Here is a 7842-nt window from a genome sequence, read left to right as displayed (position 1 = left end):
TTATTTTACTCCCATTGTATACATTCCAATAAAGACATGTTTGTTAAAACCACAACAAACACAAACAGAATTTAGAACTGATTCCAAATCACAAACTGATTGTTCAAATGGTATTGTGCAAATTTTCTATTTATGCTTTTTTAAAGTTAATATTTTCAATTTACAATTGTATTCTGCATTTGGAAGTACTGAGTTTTAGAACACCAAGCCTTGAAAACATAGATTGACAGAGCTATTATGTATAATTTGGTAAAGAAAGCAAACTATGGAGAAATACACATAGCATGATGACACTTTCTAGAAACAAACAATATCTAAACATTCCCTTCTCTGATTTTAAGCACACTGATTATACATTTGTTTGAGCATGCGAAATTCTGAAAATATGCTGTTGGCTCATTTAACAGTAAAGCAGGACTGTAGGATGATAGATTCTTACTGTTTTATGAGCAAGTTGTTACATTCATAATTAAAAATAAAGAAAATATTTTTAAGGCAAACATGGGTTAATTGTTCTATGATTTTAACTGTTCACATAAATTTTCCAAGCCAAGGTATCCTGATTAACCTAAAGGAGATGAGACATACACTTTTTAATTTTTTTATTAGGATGTATTTGTTGCACCAGGGGATTCATGTGACAATTCCAAATAGGCATATAGTGTACATTTGTTAGATCACCCCTACTATCTCTCACCCTTGACAACCTCCCTATCCAACTTAAAGTAACTAGGAGAGGTTTCTTTGTTCTATTTCATATAAGTATATGATGTCTAGACATCCACTATATACTGTCACATTAATCTCCTTCATTCACCTTCCACCTCCCACTAGTTACCCCCCACACTGTTCCTATTTTACAGTCCTCTCTTTCATTATTAATACTTAAGTTGAAGTTCAAAGGGGCTTCCCATTGTATACTTTATTTTGGCACAGTCAATTCCTTCCATTAAACTTCCTTACCCTTTTACCTTCTACCCCCCATTTTTCAACAGCTTTCAATATATATCCTTATATTCTCTACCTTCACAGGTGTTATGTTTTATGATATTGTTAATGCTGTTGTCATTCTCTTTTCCTTTCCCTCTTTTTCCAAATTCCACAGTGTAGTTCCAGTATTACAAACATGTTCTATATATGAATTTGCATATGATCATGCTTGTTTTTTGTATATGTTTATCTTTTGGATTTATCTTCCACATATGAAAGAAAATATGTGGCATTTGTCTTTCGGAGGCTGGCTTACTTCACTTAACATTATGTCCTCCAATTGCATCCATGTACCTTCAAACCACGTCATTATTCTTTATGGCTGAGAAAAACTCCATTGTGTGTATAAACACCACATTTTCTTGATCCATTCATCAGTTTTATGGCATCTGGGTTGTTTCCATAGCTTGGCTATTGTGAATAGTGCTGCAATGAAAATCAGTGTACAGGTGTCTCTATTGTATCCTGACTTAAGTTTCTTTGGGTATATGCCCAAGAGTAGTATCACTGGATCATGTGGCAGCTCTGTCTTTAGATTTTTGAGAACTCTCCATACTGCATTCCATAATGGTGAGACATATACTTTTAAAGTAAACAAGATTAATGAGGAAAACAATAATTTGTACTGAGTAATTGTATCAATGTACTAAATACCTAAGCATGGATTAGTTTATTTAATCTTAAGAATTACCAAGGCATGTATTATGGATTATGACCTGTGCAGATGAATTGAACCAATGTAGCCTGGGGTGTGGGTTAATGGTTTAGCACTTACTCAACATATGTAAGGTCCTAGGTTTGATCCCCAGCAACACAAAAACAACAACAAGGCCAAATTGTATGTGAAAATATTTACAGAAGGGAAAATTCTACTGAGAAAAAGGATGTGTGATATCACCAATTTTACACTTTGCCTGCATTTGAATATTTCACAACATGCTGAATCTCTTTTGAAAATATACTTATAGACTTGCTAGGATTTAGTTACTAGGAATATTTATAAAATGCTAAGACTAACTTATAATATTAAGTTACATTTTCTTACAGTGAAATATTAGTGTGGTATTCACATTGTGAGGGGAGAAAAGTGGATGCTACTAGTAACCTGGTAGTCATGTAAATAGCACACTTCTTTTATACCCCACCTACTAATCTTTTCCTTGCCGCTAACTCTGATTTATTTTGAAGCAAATAAAATCATATAGCAAATGTGGCATTTTGGTTGGTGATTTGAGAAATTTTGTTATATTTATCCTAAAACTAAAAGAGTTTGATTATTAAGGAAATGTAACACACTAGAAAAGGCCAGGTCCTTAAGCTTGAATTCCTAGCTACTAGGGAGGCAGAGATTAGGAGGATTGTAGTTCAAGGCCAGCCTAGGTGAAAAGATCATGAAACTCTATGCCAACCAATGGATGGGCATGCTGGCATACACCTGTTAGTCCAGCTTCATGAGGTAGCACATAAGAAGATTGTGATTCAGACCAGCAGGCATAAAGTAAGACACTATTTCAAAAATAACCAGTAAAAAGAAAAAGAAAAGGATTGGTGGCATGGCTCAAGTGGTAGAATACCTGCATAGCAGGCAGGAAGCCCTGAGTTCAATACCCAGCACCACCAAAAAAAAAAGGAAGGAAGGAAGGAAGGAAAAAAAGATGAAAGGAAGGAAAGAAGAGCATTTGTGATGCCACATATTATTTTTAAAATGTAGTATTAGCTCCAAACTTGACAGAAATACCACTGAAACAGCACCATCAACCTGCTAAAATTACAGATTTGTGTATTTAAAAAAAATGGAAACCTTACTTCAAAATAAACAACCAAATGCCAGTCATAAGAATTAAAGAGATATTAATTAAAACATTAAACAATGAACATCTATTAACCTATAGGATGCTATACTTTATATGACAACAGGAATTTGGAAAACAATCTATCTTAGTAAATTTTAGTTTTTAATATGAAGAAACAATCAGGAAATGCACCTGTGTAAAATATGTGGATAGATAAGTGCGTGACCCAACCCCCCCCACAAATATCCATGTAAATATTTTCAGTATTTTTAGAAGGGAGCAAGAATGAAACATTATGACAAGAGATCATTCAATTGTCACATATATGTGTGTGTGTGTGTTTGTATGTGTAGATGTTATTATTAGTGTCCTAACTTTTCTTTTCAGTGATAGGCTTACATTTGTTAAGTTATCATCAAAAACAAACTAAATAAAAGCAGGCTAGGAATGAACTTATACTGAGAGCTTGTCTCACACAAATAATTATGGTTAACCTAATAACCTGCACCTGAAGAACAGTAAGTAATATTACATTTTATTAAAAATAAAATAACAAAGTTTATTAACAGTTAGGGAATGCTCATTTAGATGACCATCAATATATTGAGTGCTTTTGTATGGATCATTCAATCTTCATAACAAATATCTGACATTCATATCATTAATTCTATACAACAGATTTGTATTGAAGATAAAAAACCAATCTACAACATATAATTCCAGCCACTTAGGAAGCTGAGGTAGCAGGTTAATGAATTTGAACCAGCCTGAGCAGTTTAGCAAGGCCAATATCAAAAAAAGGAACACATCTTAAAATACTTTTACTAACTGAAAAATGAGACAAAAACTTGGGGATTACAAAATTATAATTTTCCATCCAATTTGTAATATAATTAAGTTATGGAGAATATATGCCTTTAAAATTTACAAAAATATATTGCTATGTATTTATTAGATTAAGATTAGTTTAAATAATCTTAATAATCCACCATTATTTCTTTGTAACTTTTAATTTTTTTTTGTAACTTGTAATTTTTATAACAAAATGTAAATCCTTAGTGTGATTTTGTTCCAAGTCAAAGTCTCTATATACAAATATGCATATTCTAAAAATTAGAAAATGTGATAAAATTTTAGTTTATTCAACAAAGTGTGTAGACAGAAGAGGATTGAAAAAAGAAATAATGACTTTTCTTTAAAGCAGCGATAATTAATGTAAACAGTTAATACTGGTTCTTTAGGTTAGACATATTGTATTGATAACATGGCTATCATAACTCCCTCTTCAATCTACAACAACACAAGCAACAATAACAACATTTTGAAAAATTTAAAAGCATGCGGTTTCAAGAGAAAAGGAGATAAGACTTACAGATAACATTTTTGAGAAAGTTAGATGGCAAGTGGAAAATGCTTCAGCAGAGAGTGAAACCTCTGCCCAAACCTAGTAATGGGAGAAGATCACAAGCACCCTGGTTTCCACATCCTCAAATGTGAAAAAGCCCTAGGATATGAAACAATATGTAGTGTGACAATGTTTGTGAAGGCAGAGCTAAAGACCTGAATATTACATAAATAATCATACACAAAGTAGTTAAAAAACCTCATTAACCATTCAATCTCACATCCTGCCATGAACAATAAACCTAAAATACCACGAGATTAGAGTACAATCATAGAGAATGCTAGAGGAGATGTCTCCAAAAAATTGCTAACATAAGAGATCACTTGGTGTGTTTGCAAGTATACTCTATGTCACTTCAGGATTATTTACAACAATAAACATATGGAATCAATGTAGGTGTTCACTAACAGATGAATGGATAAAAATAGCAGTGGAATACTAACTCATCTTAAAAGAAAGGAGAAATTTTACCATTTACTACCTCATTAACCTGGAAAGCTTTGTGTTAAGCAAAATAAGCCAGACATAGAAAAATACCACATGATCTCACTTATATGTATAATCTAAAAAGGTTGGACTTACAGAAGTAAATAGAGTGTTGTTTACTAAGGGCTGAGATAGGGTGATGGAAGGTGTTAGTCAAAGAATTCAAATTTTTAGTTAAGAAAAATAAATTCAAGAGATCTATTACACAACAAAGTGACTATAATAAATAATTATTATATTCTTCACATCACTGAAAGTAGATTTTAAGTATTTTCATCACAAAATAGCTATTTGAGCTTATGCATATATTATTTAGTCTGACTTAGCCATTCCACAATAAACCATTATGGTATACATTATAAATATATGTGTATATATACACATTTTGGACAATAAAAAATAAATGTTTTTAAAAAGGAATGAACTGCTGATACATATCAAGTATATTAGGCTACATATAGAAGGTTGCATACAATATTATTTAGATCACATTCTTGAAATGACAAAAATTTAGGGAAGAATAGGTGGGTATTTCCAGGTGTTGGAGAGGTGGCAATGGAAGGGAGATGGTTATGGCTATAAAAGGGTAGCATGAAGGATCCTGTGATGACAGACCTGACTTATATTTTCACTGTGTGGTGTCACATACTTCTAAGTTTAAGTACACACAGAAGATAAGTTAAAAATAATAAAAAAAATCACGAAAATAAAAATGAATGCATTTCTAACATATCAGCAACAGTCAGAAAATCAATGTACACTTTAAAACTACAAGAGACTAGATTTGAAAGGATAAGATAAATCTAATAATGAAATGTGTATCTTCTTGAGAATGAAAAATGTTGTGGAATAAGAGTAAATAGGCTGCTAGAGTAGTCAAGGAAATGATAGAATGAAGTTATTAAAGGCTACACTCTTTTTTTTAATATTTAAAAACTTTATATCCATCCACTTAAAAACTTAGGCTGAGATAAGTTATTCTAATGTTATCATTTAAAATAACCTACCGAAAAGCAATTACTTTCAATAAAAGGTAAGTTTGGATACTTGTAGTATTATAATTAATTTATATTTTTCATATTTTTTGTTATTGTTGTTTTTGGATCAATCCCAGGGTCTTAGACATGCCATGCGAAAACTATCACTGAGCTATAGACCCAGTCTTCATTTTATGAACTTTAAACATTTCAGATCATCCGTTTCAGCCTCTAATTTACTATTCAAACAATACTAATACATACTAACAACAGTAATCATTACGTATTTTAGATTTGTGAAAAACGTCTCAGGTAGAGTTCTAAGTATTTCATTTAATTTTAACAGATCTAAGACATCAACATTAGTATTATTTCTATGTCACTTATTTAGTATTTTGAATGAGACAGTGAATGTATGAAAATACATTTGAAAAATAAAAATCAGCATAGAAACAAATGCAGCTATCCTTAGGCAATATTCAATTCCATTTCCAATACAACACACTTTTAAATAACATATTGCTTTCCTAGTTGAAACCTCTTAGCTAGCAGAGTATGACTTTGACTAAGCCTTCTTATTAGCTTATTTTAATCTCTGTTGTAAACTTGCTATTCTTTATACTAAAAAGCCACGAGTTTGCTCACGTTTCAAAAGACTGCATGGGCATTCCTGTAAGAACTGGCATCAAAATCCCCCAAAATGGCAAACCTAAGGACTCAAATTTCAGAGTTGAAGGTGTAATACACAATAATTCTAATGAAGACAGTTCAAATATGTTTCTAATATTATAATTCTATAACATTAAATATATCCTATATACTAAATAGGTATTAAATACATAGTTTTGGTTTTAGTAGCCTAGATGATTCAAGAAATTTGCCACTGAAATACATAATAATTATAAGAAATTTGGTAAAGTGGATCTATGATCAACAAGCATATAAAAACTGATCACCATCACTAGTTATCAGGGAAATGCAAATCAAAACCACAGTGGAACACCATCTCACCTTAGTAAGAATGGTTAGTATCACCAAGCCAAAAATAAGTAAGTAAAGAAATAAATACATTACAAGTGTTACAGTGGGTACTTCTTAGAATGTATATTAATAAAGCCATTATAGAGAACAGTATGGATGTTCCTGAATAACTAAAAATAAGTCTGCATATAATACAGCTATCCTACTTCTTGATATATACTTAATGGAAATGAAATCATCATATAAAGGATCTACCTGTACTCCCATATTTATCACAGCACTATTCACAATATCCTAGATATGGGCTCAATGGATATGTCTATTGACTGAAGAATGGATAAAGAAAATGCTGTATAGTCACACATTGATGTGGCTATACATAGTATTTACTGATAATTGATAATATTTTTAATACAGAGAAACCAAGAAAAGCCAAGTAAAACCTAATGAGGACAGAAAGGAAACTTTAGGCATTTCGACAGATAAAAAGGAAAACTAAGAGGTCACTTCAACACATATGACCATAATTAATTTAAAAAGACATTTAGTACCTTGAGTTTCACAATGTATATTAGAGAATAAAAAGAAAATTCTTTGAACTAGGGTGCAATTTTAAATAGACATCACTCAAAATAATCTTGAATGAATTGCTTTATGCAAAGCACTTTTTACATATAAGAGGTTGAAGTTCTGTATGTGAAATAAAAGTATTTTGATAATAAAGAAACTACTTAAATTTAATTATTTCTGAAAATAAGTAAATGAGATGAAATTATCTTACTAAGAATGATTTAGGGCCTCCTTGAAGAATATCAGAAAACATTCTACTACCTATTAGCATGCAGATATTCACATTTTACCCCATCCACCAATATAAGAAAAAATAGGATGTTGAAAAATTTGTAAAGAAAATTTCATTCTCCCTTTTGTACAATAAGGGCCAAAATATGTTACTGTGCATACACATTTGATTAGTAAGTAATTGATCATGAAAAGTGGTAAAGAAGCATATGTCCCATTCTGATAGTGTTGCTTAAGGCAAGAGGAAGAATGGCGTGAATCATCTCATTTTCATTCTTTGAACCATTTTAATTCAGTGATCTGGCATAATTTCCAATTAAATAAAATTAACAAACAAAATACAATTTTAAGAAATAAAAGGAAAAGAAAAAAAAAGGAAAATGCTGTCAGATCCTATGCAAGACACTTG

This window comes from Castor canadensis, chromosome X, assembly GCF_047511655.1.
Source record: "Castor canadensis chromosome X, mCasCan1.hap1v2, whole genome shotgun sequence".
NCBI classification, from domain to species: domain Eukaryota; kingdom Metazoa; phylum Chordata; class Mammalia; order Rodentia; family Castoridae; genus Castor; species Castor canadensis.
Note: the sequence above shows the minus strand (reverse complement) of the source record.